Source organism: Petromyzon marinus, chromosome 12, assembly GCF_048934315.1.
Source record: "Petromyzon marinus isolate PM22_M1 ecotype Great Lakes invasive population chromosome 12, UKy_Petmar_22M1.pri1.0, whole genome shotgun sequence".
Classification (NCBI taxonomy): Eukaryota; Metazoa; Chordata; class Hyperoartia; order Petromyzontiformes; family Petromyzontidae; genus Petromyzon; species Petromyzon marinus.
Genome location: NC_133678.1, coordinates 7,499,395 through 7,519,353, shown reverse-complemented (window position 1 = coordinate 7,519,353; position 19,959 = coordinate 7,499,395). Strand labels below are relative to the sequence as shown.

The 19,959-nt window shown below is 42.0% G+C and overlaps 1 long non-coding RNA gene across 1 annotated transcript; it reads left to right on the top strand.

Annotated features, from left to right (window-relative positions):
* The first annotated feature begins 2,946 nt into the window (after positions 1-2,946).
* Positions 2,947-19,546, top strand: LOC116941610 (uncharacterized). Its single transcript, XR_004402703.2, has 4 exons — positions 2,947-3,062; positions 10,548-10,608; positions 14,950-15,041; positions 17,318-19,546. It is a non-coding gene; the product is annotated as an uncharacterized LOC116941610 (long non-coding RNA).
* Positions 19,547-19,959: the final 413 nt, after the last annotated feature.

Sequence of the window (19,959 nt, the reverse complement as noted above, 5' to 3'; positions counted from 1 at the left end):
TATTTTTAAAGCACCAATGGCGAATTTAAATGCGATTTTTACAAGTATCTCTATAGACACGCAACTTCCCCCACCCTCCCCCACCCCCCCTGGTCGCGTTAGCACATTAAAGTCGATTGAAGACAAAACAGTCCCGGTAAAGCGTCGCGTAACATTTAAGGTGACCGGTTGGCATTTGACACGTGCCCACTTGTGAGTGTGATGAAGCACGCTAAACTTGGCCACATAGTCTGCATTGTGTCCATGGCCATGCCTTATGCGTGCATGCCAAATATATGCACGTGGCATTGTGCCGTCCTCGGCATTAGGTTTCATCCTTTGGAGGTGGCACGCGTGTTATATTTGTTGTGTCGAGTGTGCATTTATAGCTATAAACACGTGCACGAGGCGTGACACCCCCGCATAGCACTGGTGACCGAATACAATGGTCTGGACTTGAACAAAAGATGATGCTAATAGTAATAATAAACAATGTAACATTACATTGTTTATTATGAGTGCACCTTGATGTGATATGTAAGCCTTAAACCGATTTTTTTTTATCTCGCCCATCCACAATATACTATATTTACCTATCATTGGGTTGCATAACAGCACCATTGTCTTGGATGAAAGCGACATTATTTATTGTTTACCTGTTACATGTCACGTCTTTGTTGTCTCTTTGTAAGTGTGTGGAGATTGGTAGCGTAGTGGTTGGGGCGCTGCTCCATAAAACCCCCTTTTTTTCCCCCCGAGTTCAATCCCCGGCCACGACTAAATTGGTGGTGATCATAATCTGTACCAGCCCTAGGCCTCCCCTAGATTAACAAAGCCTGAACGGAGTGCCTGGTGTGGTCATATAAACATCAGCACTGGGGAAACAAAGAAAGGTAGGCAGGCATTGTGCTGGCAACACCACCCCTGATGTGCCATGCAATTCATCACATGCGCTCCCGAACAACACTGGCCCAAATGGCTTGTGTAGGCGTTCTGGGGGGATCTTTGTGTTGGTATGTCTACATTTTATATACATATATATGGATAACTTTACCAAAGTAGTCAGATCAATACGCAACCACTTCCAGTGACTTTGGGATGAACCCTAGGCATGTACCACGCAATTTGTATCTCGAGGATGTATTCAGTGTCAAGAAAATACTTAAGTTTGGTACGTGACCATCAGCGCTTGGGAGAGAGTAGTGGTCAGGCATGCTACTGCTCACACAACCCTTGCGAGAGACACATCGGTTGGATTAGGTACTCGCTAGCAGCTATGGTTCCAACTGTATACAATATGAAGGGTTGGTTGCACACGTATAACACGGGGATCAGTGGCACAATGTCCCAGCACGCTATGCTGGAAACTGGGGGACCCCCCCCACCCTCTTGAAAACCCACGAACCCTTACCTACTTGCTTCATCAGCCCACACTGACGAACATGGTGAAGTATGGTCAAACTACATCCATAACCCGCACCGTGCGGAGGGCTATCATCCGGCAGTAGATTGACAAATGGGAGTGTTTTTTATTATTATTATTAGGGGTGCCACCTGTTCTAGTTTTCCCAGGATTGTCCTGTCTTTGAGGTAACTACTGTCCTGGGAAATCTCTAAGTCTTCCCAGGACATGGAAAACCCCATTGTATTTTTTCAGTTGCATTATAATAATAATGATAAACCACTCAAGATAATGCATTTACATGTCTTCCGCTTTTCTTACAGTATTGTAAGAAATTCTTCTTCCCATAACACTGCCCACTGTTGTGTTCCACAGAAGTTGAACCCTCATCATTATTGTTATTATTATACAATGTATTAATTTACCTACAGCGTATTATATTGAGAAACTTGCGTTAAAAATATTTAGATTATGTTGTTGCGATAAAAAGCCACGATCATTTGTAACCAGGTCCCTTCCTAAAAAAAATAAGCTTATAGCTCAGTGAGCTTTACCTATTAAGATAAAACATAGAGTAGTTTTATTAGTAAAATTTTGTTTTCATTATTCGTTGACTTTTCCTAAAAAATACACTCCTATCGCGTTTTTATACTTTATTTGTTGTTGTAATGTTCTAACTGGCCCCCGACTGGACATCGATGAAAAAGAGCTTTATAGATTACCAGACTCCTCCAGCATGAATACATATTCTGATTCTGATGTATGCATATCCCTGCTGGTGTGTTGCGAGTGTATGTACATCAATGGAATATGCTCTCTTACGTCTTTCATATGACAGAGCAAGTTAAGAATCGAGCGGATGCATTAAGCCATAAAGGGCACCAGTGGGAATAAGGTGAAATCGATAGAAGGTGCATCAGGCTGTAGGGTGGACCCGCCACTCTCTCTCTCTGCTATGAACGACGCTGTCACCTCTAGCTCCTCGTACACAATGTTGGTATCGCCGTCACTGTATGAAAAGTCTTTGAAACGATCATGAAGTACATTTACCCCCCCACTCCCCGCAAGAATTTGTTTAAGGACACGCAAATATAATTTTTTTAAAATCTTACTTCGGCCACTTGATGGTGAAGTTTGGGTCTGACGACAACAACACTGATGGATGATAATTACGACGTTGATTGTTATGGTGTTGGATGCTGGATAATGGTGAAGTTGTATCATGCTGTGTCAACCAGAGACACTGAAGCAATGCGCACCCCCCTTCTAAACTACGTCCCACACACTAGCTGTGCTCTTTTGTTATATCCATCACTTTACTACAGTTGTACAATAGCACTGGCTTCCGTCTCCTGCAAACGTAATTTGTGTAAACAGCAGACAAACGGTATGACAGAAGAAAGAAAAAAACTCCTTTGAAAAGCTGCACTCGAGAATTAATTCCTCACACCTGTACATACTTCATTGTCCATTATGCTATGGCACAGGTGCAGCCCATTAATAATAGAATGTGCCATTTCTCACCGCCGCGTTGCCTTAACCCACCCACCCACCCTACCCTTCAACAGATGTTCCACTTCACCACCTCTTTCTTCCAAGTCCCGCGTGACAAGATTGGCATCAGAGTGACCCGTCTGCCAACTGGCTTCTTGGCACCACCGGCATGAGTGCAACATGTCAGGTAGGTGTTGCATTAAATTTTATGTCGTTAGAGTAAGATGCTGATTGGTTAATCCGGATGATTTAAAGGTCAATAACGTGTTATATAAAATATACCTTCATAAAAAAACACACACACAATTGTTGCGCTCATAAAATATTCACACCGGCAAACTCACCAATTTCATTGCAGTTGGATCAAAACATGTCTCTGCGTGGTTTTTTTTTTCTTTCGGAATTACAGCTTTGTCATGGGACACACGATCTTGGAGCTGGTAATGCTCGAAAGACTTAAGAAATTTGAGAGAACGATGTTCAGACCATTAAAGCAGATCAGTGATGACTTGTTTGATGGGTGAATGACCAACATTGTTTATTTTAGGCATGCACCTTAAATCATGAAAGTAATACATGATAAGTATGGAAGGTCTCCCCACACTGTGTTGGTCATAGGTGGTAGCCTGGCCGTTATCCGTACTGGTTAGTGCAGGTTGGTGAGGGTGGGAGGCACAGGACCAGTTCAGACGTCACTCGCTAGTGATGTCAACCATGGCTGGGAATCGAACTTGAGTTGCCAGGTAATATGTGAAACCGTAATATGGCACTGCTTGCCTCCAAGCAATATCTTTCTCTCTCTCTCTCTATGTGCAGTGTTCTGTCTCAATGACGTTTAATAAAAATACTGATAATATTAAGTACCACACTTTTAAACTGTTGTGATTTTTCTGCCATTGTTTATTACATCTAAAAAAACAAACACAATTGCCATCTACGCTTTGCCAGGCTGTATGGCTCACAAGGGTTTCACGTTTAGAGCGATACCTATGTTGGTAAATGTGTCACATTGGATTTTTAGAGGTCTTGTTTTTGACTGGGTAGTTAAATAGTTGTAACACCTCCCCAGGTGCATTGCTATGAAGCTCTGGTTAATTCATAGGCATTTGCTTACAGTTTTGCTGGAAATTCCCCTTCGTATTTCACAGGAAAATGAGTGTCCACATTTGTTTATGGCATAAACATGATCAATGGAAAAATCAGTTTAGATTGAGTGGAGGAATTGAGCAGAGTATATGTGTGTGTCCGAAATACAATACGGTACGATTAAAGTGAAACCATAGAAAATATTGTAATAAAAAAAGATAACAATGTGAATGTTAAGAAATAAACCAAGCAGATACTGCATACTCCATTTCTATGTTAAACAGTACTGTAAGTGTGATATAAAATGAGATCATTCTTAGCTCATCGCTCAAGATATTATAATCTGAGGCACATTTTCATAACCGCGAGTGAGTGCAGATCTATCTAAGATCTAGCTCTGTGCATACCTTTGCACGTTCGTTTTAAAAAATGCGATCACCGGGATAGAGTGAGGTGAGAGCTAAACGCAACGTTTTTAGGCAGTGGTGAATTTTTTTTGACAATGATCCATCATCATTCTTGATAATTTTACCGATTATGTAATTGTCATTGTGAACAAGAATTTTGAAAGGTACAGTTATATATGTCAATTATTTCCAAATGAGCTACAAGTTTTCTTAATTGTTTCAAAAAGTGTTGATGAATCAATTTCACATTTCAAAACTGTAGTCATCTGAAAAAACATCACCAGTAATAAAATAAAAATAAACCTTAATCATGAGCATCTGAATTACAACTTGCATTGCATGCAAAAAAATAAGACGTTCAGATCATTTTACCGACTATAATTATTTACGTACTATAATTAACACATTCAATACATGTTGGCATATACTGGAAACACGATTAGATGTTTTTTTTAAAGCAATTCAGACTAAATTTGTATGCTGCAGCACAAATTTCGAAGGGAGAAATATGTACCAATAGACACATACAACCACATCATCTGCGAGGACAGTGCCCTCTTAAGGCATAATGATGTAACTTGTTAGGCTAGAAATGCGTGCCACATTTGCAATGGCTATCGTTACGCGCCGCTCCATAACCGCTACGAAATAAGCTTACAACGCATTTGCAGAAGACTAATTCACAAACGCGTTACTGTGCGCACGATGCAAAGGCTTGCCGCCTATTCAGATTTCATTTCGACAAGGTTACTTGTGCGTTAATTCGCGTTAGGGCTGCTCAAATTTTACCCTGACCTGTTTGAAAAGAATAAACCTTAATCATGAGCAATGAATTATTTTTCATCACGTGCCAAAAAAAAGGTGTCCCTATGCTTATGAGTGTTGGCCAGACCCCCCCCCATATCATATGTATTCATAATAAAGGTTTTTGTTGTCCAAGACAACGGTGCAAACTCCACATTCTCGTGGCAGAAAGTGTTTTGCACAGGTACAATGCAAAGGTGCAGCTCCGAAATTGTTAGCTCACACCGCTGCTGGAAGAAGGGCGTCCAATCTATGGTTGGGCTTAGAGAGGTTATTTGGTCTACTCTTCCACAAACAATTGCCCACCCACCAAACTCGACCTGCCGATCGGCAGTCTTGTACCTATATATACGTACCGTTGGGTGGATACAGTAGGTGCGGTAGGATTTCAGAAACGTGCCCACCGTTTCAACTCTCGCATTGAAAGAACAAACGGGTCGGTGACCTCTGGATTGCAAGTCCAGCATGCAAACAGCAGCTTCCCAGCATTGTGGCGTCCGAGTGCGTCCATTTTAAGGAACCATCATTCCTCTGGCAAGCATAGTGCTCCCAATTAGCAATCCTGGTGAGGAAAGAAAACTCATAATTGGAACTCATTCCACAATTGTCAGCCTCCTGCTAGAATAATCTATGTCCCAGCCATCTGCCACATCGCAGCGCGCCGTGCTCGATACGCTACAGCGCGTCTGAATCGGGATTAAGCGTGCTGCCCTGTGGACCAGGCAATCCGAGTTCGATTCCCTGCCACGGCTAGCGCCAGGAAGGAGTGAAAGCTGAACCGACATCGTGCGCTGACCGGCGTGGAGAAGCAGAGTACAACAATTCTAGATTTGAAGCTTTCGTGACTGCAAGGATCCATACTCTTTGGTTCTATTCGGTAAAGTCACGTAGGTAAAAAAAAAAACAACAAACATCACGACGTTTCTGCCACAACACAAGCGGCCTTCATCAGGTGAAGGGACCAGCCTGTCTCGAAGACAGCTTAAAGGTCGCAGTCTGAGCTTGGCTGTGTTTCACTCCAGCGCAGTCTTCGAGACAGGCTGGTCCCTTCACCTGATGAAGGCCGCTTGTGTTGTGGCCGAAACGTCGTGATTTTTGTTGTTTTATTTTTTTTACCTACGTGACTTTACCGAATAGAACCAAAGAGTACAGAGTACAACAATCCACAAGCCCAATGTGGCATGGACTAAGAAAGTGCTGCATTTAATTATTATTCCGTATTATGCTTGACACACAAGAAAAATTTATTATTAAAATTTGTTAGGCGCAGTCCATCGCAGGATCCCAATGCGCATGTATGCACGTTCAATGGCACCTCCCATTAGCACGGTTGGCTAAGTACGGTGCGAAAGAATTTCCACACACATGCATATGCAACCCAAACTATACTTCAAGGCTAATTTTGGAACAAAAGAAAGCACTCTCTCCGTATGCTGTTGTTTTAGACTTAGCCTGTATATAGTATAATCTTGGATAAACCCGTACTATGGTAAAAAGTCCAAGGACACCACGCTTGTTACGGAGTGTCTCCTGTTTCGGCAGTGAGCCTGCAGTGCAGCACTGTAGAGTGCCTCTCTGGATCTAATGCAGCTGATGATGGCGTACAGTATTCCTGTTTTTAACTCACCGGTCCCTCGAGTTTATTTCACGCGTACGTCACCTAACAAAAAAAGCAAAAGCAAACGGTTATAAAGAGAGCCCCATAATCTGGCGCATGTAATTAAACACCGAAGCATAGGCACTTTGCAGCTGCCGTTTCATGTCTGAAATTATCACTTAAATTTTCCAAAGCTGCAAATTACTGAAAGCAATGCTCTTAAGTCACTTGCACCATTTGGCTATTGTTCTGAATTGTAATGGTTTGTCTGCACTCTATTGTGTGGGATTAAGATGTGCACATTGGGTTGGCTATTCCTGCGTGCTCTTTAGTTGTCAAATGTATTTCGTTTGATTTCATGACATTTTGAAATGTATCGTGTATGGTTATTCTTTACTTTTAACTTCATGAGCGAGTTTAAGTGTATCATTTAGTTACTTCAATCTGTCAGTTTTAGAACAGGTCCAAGATGCTCTCGCTAAAGGTGTGGTCCACGAACAGCCGAAGTACACAGAACATCCAAAAGTCGTGTAACCAGCAGCATACCATTAATTCGAGGTTTGTTAGCCAACTGTGACCATATGGAGCAAAGTGCCAAGATTACGACAGGACTTTCAAAATGTCAGTCTCTTTGTTGTGACATCACATGTTAATAAACTACCGGGGGTTACGGGTTTCTTTTGAACAGTGTGGTTAATTCCGTGGAATGCGGTGTGTGTAGCAGAGCCCTGCAGTGAAACAAACAAGTTAACGAGGACAATGCACCCTGGCGTGGATAGTATCCATCCATCCTGCTTATAGTTGGGTTTGTTTATTCCTCTCTTATTCCAGAGATGGCCATGTTTTAGCAATCCTGATATTGGCAACGCGATGTGTTATGGTATTTTAATACTAGCTTTGTTTGCCCATCCTAGGAAGGAAGCTGAAATATTTACAAAAAAAAATGAGCAGAGTATCATTGTATCTCGTGTAATTTTAATGGCAGTGAATCTTGCACGAAAGTATGTCATCAAACGCTTCACTGCATTTCACTGTAGCACTGTATTAATGGCAGTGAATCTGGCACTAAACGAAGTCATCAAACACTTCACTGAATTTCACTGTAGCACTGATAATAACTGACCTTCAATTTGTTCAAATTCACTGCTCTGATACTTTATTCTCTTCTGATTTCGGTCGCTGGGGTTGAAATAAATTAGAAATCGATACAATATCGGAAAAATCACCGAGAAATGTATATTTTACCATAATGTAGAAGCATAAATTAGACTTACCTTTTATTTCAAGTGCTGAATAATTAAATAAAGACGCGAAATCCACGTTGTTGCTGCGTATAATTATTTATTAGATTAACTTTCAATAAAGAAACGTGAAACTTAAAGCGAATTTGCGGAAAAAAATATTTCCGCTCAACCTTCTTCTGCGTGAGGGTAAAAATCCACCCGCTCATGAATATTCATGACGGGGGAGAGGGGGGCATGTGGAGTGACGTCACGCACGTTACCCACAAACAGACATTCTTGCATAATCGGTAAAACTATCAAGAATGATGATGGATCATTGTGAAAAAAATTTCACCACTGCCTAAAATGTTGCGTTTAGTTCTCACCTCACTCTATCCCGGTGATCGCATTTTTGTGACTGCAGGAATTCATATTCTTTGGGTCTTTCGGTAAACTCACGTTGATAGGTTCAAAGAAAATAACAAAAAAAACAAAAAACTACGACGTTTCGATCGCAACACAAGCGTTCGTCATCAGGAAAAAAAAGAGGGGGAAATCTGCTGAGGCAGACTGTTTTAAAGGTTTAAAATGGGTGTAGCCCAAGGGTCATAAATGAAGTGGGCGGGGCTAGTGATGTTAATGTGAGAGATTAGCATGTTAATGTAAGATCGGAGGGCGGCCTCCACGACGAGGGCACGGAGGTGGCTATGTTAATGGGAGAGATTATCATGTTAATGTGAGAGATTAGCATGATAATGGAATATCGCAGAGCAGCAACGTCGAGCTCAGTGAGCGAGGTGGCTGTGTTAGGGTGAGAAGTTTTCCCTGTTAATGTAAAATCAGAGAGCCGAAAATAACAATTAACATCGGAAGGGGGTAGGATGGGAACATCACAGCCAGTTATGACTTAAACTGATTTATAATGTCCTTCATCACCGAGCCAGTGAGCTGACACATACACCAAGCTCTCAAGATGAATAGAAATTCAGACTACAGAATCCGTAAAGCTATCACCCCAACCGTTGGGAAAGAACCATCTGAGGACCCAATCAAAACCATCACCTTGCCATACATAGCTGGGGTCACCAAAAATATCTCCAAAATCATGAGAAAACACAAGATCCAGGTTCGATTTAACACATTACATAAAATTCGTGATCTGATTCCATTTGTGAAGGATGTGATCCCTGACATGCAGGCGTCTACAAACTAAGCTGTGTCTGCGGCAGTAGTTACATTCGGTAAACTAAGCGACATGTCTCGGACCGTGTTCATGAACATAAGGCAGATCTGAAACACGGTAGGACCAATACCTCGGCCGTGGCTGATCATTGTTTTAATGTGGTGGGCTCACACGAAATAGATTTCTCTAAGACGAAGGTACTATGCAAACCCACTGGCTATCAACAAAGATTCGTTCATGAAGCCATCCACATATACAGACACAACTTCAATCGAGAAGATGGGTATAAACTGAGTAATCATTGGAAGGACGTTATCAACCAGTTTAAGTCATAACTGGCTGTGCTGTTCCCATCCTACCACCTTCCAATGTTAGTTGTTATTTTCGGCTCTCTGATTTTACATTAACAGGTTAAATTTCTCACCCTAACACAGCCACCTCGCTCACTGATCTCAATGTTGCTGCTCTGCGATCTCCCATTAACATGCTAATCTCTCACATTAACATGATAATCTCTCACATTGACATGCTAATCTCTCACATTTACATAGGCACCTCCGCGCGCTCGTTGTGTACGTCGCCCTCCGATCCTACATTAGCATGCTAATCTCTCCCATTAACATGCTAATTTCTCACATTAACATCACTAGCCCCGCCCACTTTGTTTATCACCCAGTCTGCCTCAGCAGCTTTCCCCCTCTTTTTACTTCCTGATGACGAACGCTTGTGTTGCGATCGAAACGTCGTAGTTTTTTTTTGTTATTTCTTGTTATTTTCTTTGAACCTATCTACATGGCTTTACCGAAAGACCCATTTAATAGACATTCTTTGCTCATTATAGTAGTAATGCAAAGCCCCTTCCGCCTTTCAAAATTAGGCTGGACCAGATTTGGAAGCACCTTATTTTTTAACAATGTGTAGACGAGGCTTGTAACGGTTGGCTACGTACGCTGCAAAATAAGCTCAACGTACATAACACTGCATATGAGAGGGGATATTAATATGGTAAGACCTTTATTTTAATCCATGACAACACTGCCTCCCTTTACCTTTAATAATGCCCTACAGTACCATAATCCCCAAGCATTTAGCAGAGCTTTCAACTGCCTGGGTCCTATGTAATTATTCCTGAAGGTTATATATTAATTAACGTCTGAGCATCTCATATTGGAGATTGTGAAGGCTCAGGCAAGCATGCTCGTGATTAACGGACTTCCGGCAGCACTTCCAACAACGGTCACTCAATTGATAATTAAAGCCAGGGCATTATCATTTTGTGTGCACGCACACACCGTAAACAAACCAACCAAAAATAATCCATACGTCACGTGATTTTTTTTGTTGTTGTTGTCGTTGTTGTCTCCCCACCCAGTGCGGCGTTTTGACACCGCCGGAGTGGCCACTTGGGTCGGGCTCGCACATGGGACACATCGGTAATTTAATTCCACATCATCCACGCGCGGAGCCACCGCTCGGGCCCCAATCTACACGCTCCCAGCGCCACTGTGTGCACCAAATCACCGTCGTGCTGTTGGCGGCTGGGGGGGGGTGGGGATGGCGCGCACTCGACGAGAGAAAATGGAAAGCCACAGAGTTTGGTGGCAGCGATATTTTGCTCAAGTCCCTGCACACTGAAGTGCACGAGTTGCCCCCCCCCCTGCCCCCTAACCCCCCCACTCCATACACCGCCTACAGCCCAGGGGCCCCCCACTGTGTTAACGTGCGACAGCTGCGGCTGCCCAGGTCGCTTTCCGGAGGCGTGGAGAGACGGAGGGATCACGCCCTCGAGTCTCTTTCGTCAATTAACACGATACGCGTCCGCAACCCCACCACTAATGACGGCGAACACGGGGAAAAACCTGCTGTCATAATATAGCCTCATGGAGAGTTCCATTGTTGCGCCCACTGAAAACGCTGAATTATAGCGATTCTTAACCGAGCGCATTGATCAACTCCGCTTCGTCGCACCGCGTTCAACGCTCCGCATTTGCTGAAATAAATAATTGTCTTAACAAATAATGTGGAAAGAGGAACGTGATTTTTGCTATACAAGCAAAAATATTTTTTTTGCGTGGTCTTCGCATTAGTCATTTTATTGTAGGCGCATAGCCTGTTTAAAATTTCGATAAATGTCTGTTTGGATAAAAAAAAAATCTCAAAAGCACGTAAAATACAAGCGACGTGTTTGACAAAAAAATGCATTCAGGTACTCAGACAGTCTTGGTTATAAATAGATGACCCATAATCCGATCTGGCTAATAAAATGTGCACTTGACATCTTGACCGGCATGACCTGTTCGTGACTGTCTATTAACCAGGCGAGTCACTTTTCCATTGCTTGCGTGGCAGTATTCGAGGTCCCCAGTGGCTCATGCATTCACGATTAACCCATGCCTATAACTATATAGATATATACACATGGACGGTGAAAAAAAAAGGTAATTCTGTGCGGTTGCACCGTAAGCTCTTCAGAATGAGCATCGCCTGTAGAACTGGTAAAGCCATCCGGTTTTCCTTCTGCAAAGGGCCAGTCTGAAGTACGTAATTATCCCTCGCCATCTGTTTGGACCCATAGAAACGACTGGGCACGCTAATCACGTCTGAAGTCTAATGTTGCAAATCGACAGTGATAATCTAATAACGGGGCATTATACACCATTCCACTCCGTCTTATGGTACGGGCTGAGCGCGTTTAGTTTGTACACACGTCCACAGGCACGCGCTCACCTCGAATTGTCAATCCACGCCAAGTGCCAGAGAGAACGTGGCATGATACGTTACACGCATGAAGGGTCACAACGATATCCAATGTGATCACAAGCAAATAAGCACAGAAAGCTGCTCTGCTGTGACAGCTTATCTACATGCGTGTACCCCGTTCTCACTCATCCCGTCCTTAATTCGCTGCCAAAACAGATTCTGCCGGTGTCCTCATAATCTGCTTGTTTGTCAGCGCAACTTACAGTACACTGCATCGCCATAGCGTGAGGAACATGCTCACTTCACAGCCACACCCTGAAGCCTTGTTCCTATCCACACAGTCGCCACTGTAGGGGTACTACCATTTAAATCACCTTGCAAGCTGAAATAACCCCATGACATCTATATTGTTTTAAAAGTGATACTGCATCGGTAGTGGTGTATGAATAGAAATAACTAAATACTCAACGTATTTATCTATGGTTCTTTCGGTAAAGTCACCTAGAAAGAATTTTACTCAACGTATTGGTCAATAGCACTGCTCTACAGAGGACGTATATATATAAGTTGACATGTTGGCCAATGGCCCTTCTTCATAACACTATGAAGAAGGGTTATTGACGTTTGCGTTGAGTTGCTAGACATAAGAAGTATGAGATTGAAAGGTTAATGACAATTATCTTCCACACTGACTTTAAATCACAAATGCAGACGTAGTGGATACCTGCACACACCAAAAAAAAGATTAGAAAAAAAAACTTGGTTGATTTGCACGGTTTGGCTGGGTTATTAACACGTGGATCACTTGGCACGAGAAGTGAAGATTAAGCGGGCACCATTTTTCAAAAGTAATTCACTTAAGGCTATGTAGATTACATTATGTAATGAGAGCTTTTCTTCATGAAAAATGCATTTTATAATGAGTATACCTGAACAGAAATTAATGTTTTGACAAAGAGTGATTTCCCCGCCCGCTCTTAATTTGATTGTAGACAACACCGCTTGCACTTTGCATCCCAAGCCAATTAGTGGAGGTGACCTAGGGCAGTTACATGTTTCAATGGGTCGGCGTGATGTTTACTATTCAGCTGTGTTTTTATAGCATTGGCAGGTGGACGCAAACTTTACCATTCCTGCAAACCTGCCAGTGAGGTGTTTGTCCTACAAGGCCATGCATTGGTACCTGCTTGAAATGCACTTGCCAGGAGATTAAATTTTCCAGCTAAGTGCACTGCAGAACCTATAGCAGAGTGATTAACTCCGTAAGCACATTCTAAAAATATAACTCAACGTAAAATTGCATAAACAGGCCCAGGGAATATATCGGCTGTGGATTAATGGCGGCAAATGCACCGGATAAAGGTTGGGAAAAATTCAAATGTTGACAAATAAATACAGAATTAAACAAGTAATATTTGACATGACAATAATTTTACTTACAGCTGTCACATCCACAAATGTAGCGTTAAATGTGCATTCAAATGCAATCCCAGTTTCCGCAGCTGTGTTCCTACGTAATAGTGTCGGTCTAATTCAACAGGATTTGACAGTTTCACTACTTCACTTTACATGGAGTTGTATTTTCTGCAGTAAAAAAAAGAAATCTTGTGATGTCATGTGGGAAGTGACGGCAGACTCAGTACTGAGGCCAAACTGGCCAATATGACAATGCGTCATTCCAGCGTGCGGTGCCTTGCACATCCACATTGAGAGATATTGATGGTGTGTCTTGGCAGCGCTGCGCGCACTAATGAAAAGCTCTCTGGCCCAGAGCCTATGGTCTCCTAAGGTTTGTCATAGTCAGGGCACAGGTGGGCCTGTCAAGGTAGGGGACTTTCATTGTTCCTGTTGGCTTTGTGTACACGGACAAGGGTAGGCAGCGAGAGACATACAGCGAGAGAGATGGGGTCTCTGCGTGGGTTGAATTGTTGGAGAAATTGCTATTTGAATTCTCGCAATAACTTGCTGCACAGTCTGCATGCAGAGCGAAAACACTTGTGAAACTGAAACCACACGCGTGAGAATGCATGATTAGAAAGGTGATATTTCCCTTTCTTTCTGCAGTAATGTGTAATTTCTCTTATTTATCTGTGCAATCCCCTTCCCTATGGTAGTGTTTTAATATTTAAAAAGTGGCACTTTGAAAAATGGCACAAACAATGTGATATTTGTGCATTGGGATCCTAGGATGGATTGCGCAGTATATATTTGAATTATTATATTTAGCCATTAAATAAATGTAGTTCAATTAAAAAGTAATTTATAACATTATAGTTGCATTGAGTTTCCAGATATAAAATGTAATATCTGTGCAGGAGCATTCTAAAATGTAGGGTGCTGGCACTGCAATGGTTATCACACTGAGTTTGCTGGCTCAATCTCTTGCCGTGGAAGTTGAAACAATGGGGGTAAAGTCTCTTAAATCCTCCCCACCTCTGTCCACTCAGCAAGCATAAATGGATGCACCGCACTGAGTGTGTGGTGATGTAACGTGTGAGTGGAAGAGTAGGCCAAATACGCTGTAGAGGAGCTATTTAAATCTCGTTCGAGCGAAGGATTTTACACCAGCAAAGCAGTGAGCAAACAACTGCAATGTTGTACTGTTACCTAAACGCCCCAAGGTCATCCGTTTGACCTTCCAATCATATGATGCGATCGCACTAAAATATCCTTTCTCAAAACGGCTATATTCGTGTTCAGCATATACAACAACCACCATTGCAAATCACTCACCCCAAGGCATATTTGCATAGGCAATATATTGAACGTAAAAAAACACCACTTTTTTATAAAATGTATTGCTGTGGTTTTCACAACTGATGATGATTGCTTGTGTTGTGGTCGAAGCGTCGTGAGAATTTTATTGTTTTATATTTTTATTATTTTATTGTTTCCCTTCTACGTGACTTTACCGAAAGAACCAAGAATATGAATCCCTGCAGTCACTAAAGCTTTAAATCAAAATTTAAAAGTCATTTATGTTGTTGTTATTTTAGTTTTTTTTATGCATTTGCTCACATGTCTATTTTGTGCTTGTGGTGATCTTTGCACGTGACGAACATTAATATACAAAGCATCAACCACGACTGCCTGGGATGAACTACTCGCTGCCGTGGGAAATTGGAGGTTGCACCGTCGGCTCAGAACAACAAGTGACTACACCGCAGTGAGTTGATCGACAGGTTGCGTATAGTGGCGGAGCAAAGTGTGGCTACTCCCACCTCTTCCGAGACGTCTGGCCAGTGTGGAAGAGTAGGCCAAATACCCTCTGGAAGGGTTATTTTCTTCCCAGAGCCCCTTCCAGTGGAGACCTTTCCGCCAGCAGTGGTTGAAGCAATACATTGCAGGGTCTGCTCGTGTAGCCTTCGAACGCTGAAATGTATCCCATTGCATTCACGGGTGGTGATTAATATTGTGACCGGCTATTTTGCTCTATGATTTTGAGAGTGAAAATCAAGAGGCCGGGCTAAAATGTAACAGGTCTTACACGATGGCGGTTTATTTCACGTTCGTGAAAGCAATCAACTCAAACTCACAAGTTTGTGGCTCTTGGGTCATCATTTCAAAATGCGTTGTTTGCTTTTCATAGCAATTTCATATCTGATTACTCATAAAAATCCCAAGCTTGCCCTTACACCGCTGATATTATTAAATCTCCCTCAGACTCAAATTCGACATTAATTTAAATCTTTACTCAAATGGCAGGTGAGGGAATATACATTTCCATCGCATTGCCAGAGAGTATGTGAAGGTCGTTGTTTAATAAGCATCTAAATTTAGAGTGTCACGGTAGTTTTAATCTCCCTCTAAAGTCACACTGTACCACCAATCGTTTCTATTTTTCAATGATAAAAGGGGAAATGGGATGTGTTTGGGTGTCTTTTACGATTATTTCTAAATTGCCGATGTTTGACCGTTGTGTAGACCTCAAAGGGGTTTACGACATGAAGAGCAATTGAACTGATAGTCACTGGCTGAAAAAAGAAAAACAGTTTTCATCGCATTACCACAGAATCCAAGCTCATCTTTCCGATGACAGAAAGCAACATTTAAAACTATTTTAAAATATATTTGACCAGGTAAACCCCACTGAGCTATGTAGTTATTTTTCGGAAGCGACCTGGCCACAAATTGCAGCTCAACGAAGTGGTTTATCATTTGCAACTTTACTGCAGCGAAATACTCTAAACGCGTGATGTTGATTCTAAATGCAGACGAAATAACACTTGAGGACCCGGAGAAAAATTCACGCGACCACGGGGAGAGAGGCATTCAAACTCCGAATATATAGGCGTCAGAGTTGGGATCGCATGACCTCCTGTATATCAGGCGAAGTAGTTAACATCTCGTCACGGTGGTGAGCCAAGCTCTCATCTATTCTCGGACACAAAACAACATTTTTAGAGGAAAATAGATGCACGGATTGCAGCAGATGGAATGGATAGGGGAGGGAAGTTGAAAGGGGTAAATTGAGTGGGTACAGGGGCACTCAAGAGTGGGTTATGTTGTGGCATCCGGGATGGGTGGGGATCTGGGAACAGATGCGTTGCCTGTGGGCTCAGACATGTCAACATTCTCCTTTCCCTAGGCACAGGAGCTCGGGGGAAGGGACGACAAGAGGGGGGGGGGGGGGGGGGACAGAATTTGGCTCCAGCTGAGCACAGCATCACTGCTGCACACATAAACAGGACACCTGCAGTGGTGCGATGGCAAAGGGCAGATATTCATGGCATTGAATTGTTGTTGTGTCAAAATCACATGTATAATTTAAGCATCTTTTGCTAGCCACATTTTGCATGTGACAACATAATCTGATAAAAGGATGTATGCGGACTGCCTACGATTGTGGAATACAGTCATCAATACTGTAATGGTATTACACCATATTATTATCATGGAATTCAATTTTAAATACCGGTAATCGTATTCAATACGAATCATTGAAAATGGTATTCCATGGTACCATTAGTATGGAATACCATTTTCATTAAGGGGATTTCATAATGTGATTATTATTATCGAATACCATTTAAAATAATGGAATTATATTTTTGTATTCCATTTATGTAAATGCAGTCAGGTGCTTCTGGTCATGGAAATATAATTGTTAACACTTAAGAAACGTTACTGTTTTATTATTGTGTGATAATTATTGCGATATTAATTATAGTAGTTGCACCCATTTAAATTCACCCATATACATGATAATTTCAGTAACAGTGCCAAACGATAATTTAATGGGGGAAAATGAATACAAACTGTGAATAGACCAGGAATTGGGAAATAATAAAAAGCACAGGGTATATGTTACGTGGAAGAGGTGAGACAAATACAAATACCCAGAGATTTTAATAAACATTTAATAAGGACCATTAAAATGCATGCATACAATGAAATCTGAGTAAATTCTGTTGAACTGCTTGTGTCCTTTCCGGTATACAGAGCGTGCCGTATCAGTGGTGCGGGGAATCAATACGCCGGGAATGTGGCCAACAAGAGCGATAGAAGAATTGGTGAGAGATGGAGATGGATGCTGGAAAGAGCAGCTTATTCCCCATGACATCATAAGCCACATTCCTTTGTTCCCCACCACTTCATTCTCCCCAAACACCAACAACTTTTCACGCCATCCGCACCTCGTGCCCCAGTTTATAGTGCGGGGGGGGGGGGGGGGGTATGAAGGTTGGGGTGGAAAGGATACTGTTGATGAGATGACAGCTGCGCCAGTCAAGGGGCAAGGGCGTGGGTACGGACGCCCAGCGTCATCTTTCCGCAGGCTTCCGTGGTAGTCATCCCCGTGTCATCCCCTTCCCGTCATGCCCACTGAAGCCTCCTGTCCCCAGGTTCTTTCATCCCGTGCACTCGTGCTGCCACTAACACTGGGGGGCGGGGGGGGGACATGTGCATTTTTTATTTAAAAGCACAATGCCCAGATGTCTTAAGTACTACTGCGCATTTATAGGGGATTTGTACACAGTTACACAACATTCACTACATTTTTGTAATTTAAATATAATGAAAATAAATCTGGTGTGCACGTGGTTTCAACATTCTTTATGCAGATTTTTTGTTTTCTACATTATGATAAAGTCACACACACTCTCTGTGGTTTTCTCATTTTTTTTATAACATTCTAAATCCATAGTAATTCCAGACAAAATACATGGTCCTCGGCAGTTCTTGTAAAAATGTCATTAAAAATAAATATGCTTCTTTCGGGTAAAATGGTGAAAAAAACTTGTAAAAGGCTGCATGTCATGCTTTACGTGGTAAGTTGGGTTTTATAAGATGACAAATATCTGGCTTTCTGGCAAAGGCAGCTTTTACCATTTGACTTCGAGGCATCATGTCAAACTACGCGCGGATTTGTCTCCGAAATGCAGAAAAATCATGGATTATATATAACGCATTTACTCACTGAACAAAAACCCATAGATTGGATATGTACGTCTAAAATCGGTGGATGTTATGCATAGTTTATCTCTAGAATTTCTAGAGGCTTTGGTGCCATATAATAGATTAGCTGAGAAAAGTATTCTGGTTATGCCCAGCGAAGTATGGATCTTTTTAATGTAACATATTAAACTTCTCTAAGTGCAATCTTACCGGAGTAATAGTCATGTTCAACTGCAGATGCATTAAGGAAGAAGGTCGAAAGCAATTATAGAAGTAGTCGCTGCATTTTATGACAGCACTGCCAATTTATCAGCGCAAGCTTTAAAGAGTAACTTCAACAAACTTCCAGATATGTTTTTGTTCAAATACACCGAGCAAAGTGAGATAATAATAATAAGAGAAAGAAAAGACAATTTCTTTCCGCGTGTAAGTTGAACCATGGGATGTAACGAAAGCTGACAAAGCAGATTAGGGACGAAAACTGCTCAATTTCTGCTGCAGTATATAACTGGACAAATTCTGTGCCTCGATTATTAAATATTCCTTGCATATTTTGCATCAGCGTACATAATTGGTAGTCTAACTATTCAAATGAACTGTGCGACATATTCAAGCAGCATATGTATATATGGACGGCAACCAAAAACAATAGACCAATTAATTTTCAAAACGTGAACACATGCAACCCATTAAAAAATGTCCCACTTTGTCATTACAGAATTATAAATTGTTTATTTCAGCGGTTAAAGTGGCAACCATTTTGTGCTATTGCTAAAGGCTCTGATAAATGAATAAACAATCCAACCCCAAGAGAGGTGTAACATTGACATTTAAACACGGACATGAAAACATTCTTTGACATTCGCAACTTGGGAACACAACAGTGTCATGTGCGAGCCTGAGATAGCATAATGTTGCACTAAAACCCCAAAGCTCATTTTTTCCCAGTGGCTAATCTTCTTGCTGAAAGTCTCCTCTGGATGTCAACCCCACTAATGCTGTAATGCACAACACACTCCTTCGTTTACAACACACAACACGCACACCGATACTAACCGGCCACAACGCACACCACACTTACTAACAATGCTTATGCACTAACTCACACAATACTGCATGCAATACATGGATTCAATGACAACGATTTGGTGAGTTATGCAATAAATGGATTTTATTAAATGTACACATCTCCCCCACTTCTCCAAATGTGAAAAAATCAATACATCCAAAAGCACAATGGTATCCAAGCATCCCAAACTATGGACCAGAGAGTAAAGCACTGTAGCCTGCTCTCCTTTAATGGAGGAGTAGTAAGACTACATGAACCCTTTCCTGAAGCCCTCTAGTGGTTAGCAGCCCTTGACATTGGCATGTAACTCTTGAACAGATTGCCATAACCGAGAATTGAATGAATGACAATATTCACAAGTCAATATTAACATAAAACATTTAAATGTGTAGGCGTGAAGTTACTAATCCATGCCACCGTTTGATAGTCCACAATGTGACTGTGGAGATAGTGACCAAACAACGGAACAGATGATCAACTCTTGCCCAGAGCGATACTTCACAGGGTACCTCAAGTGTACCAACGGCACCATCATCCAAAACCATTAGGTGGCTCACGGACCTCGACATTCAGGTTTAGCTAGGAGAAGCCACTGCTGCTGGAAAAGGTCTCCACCAGA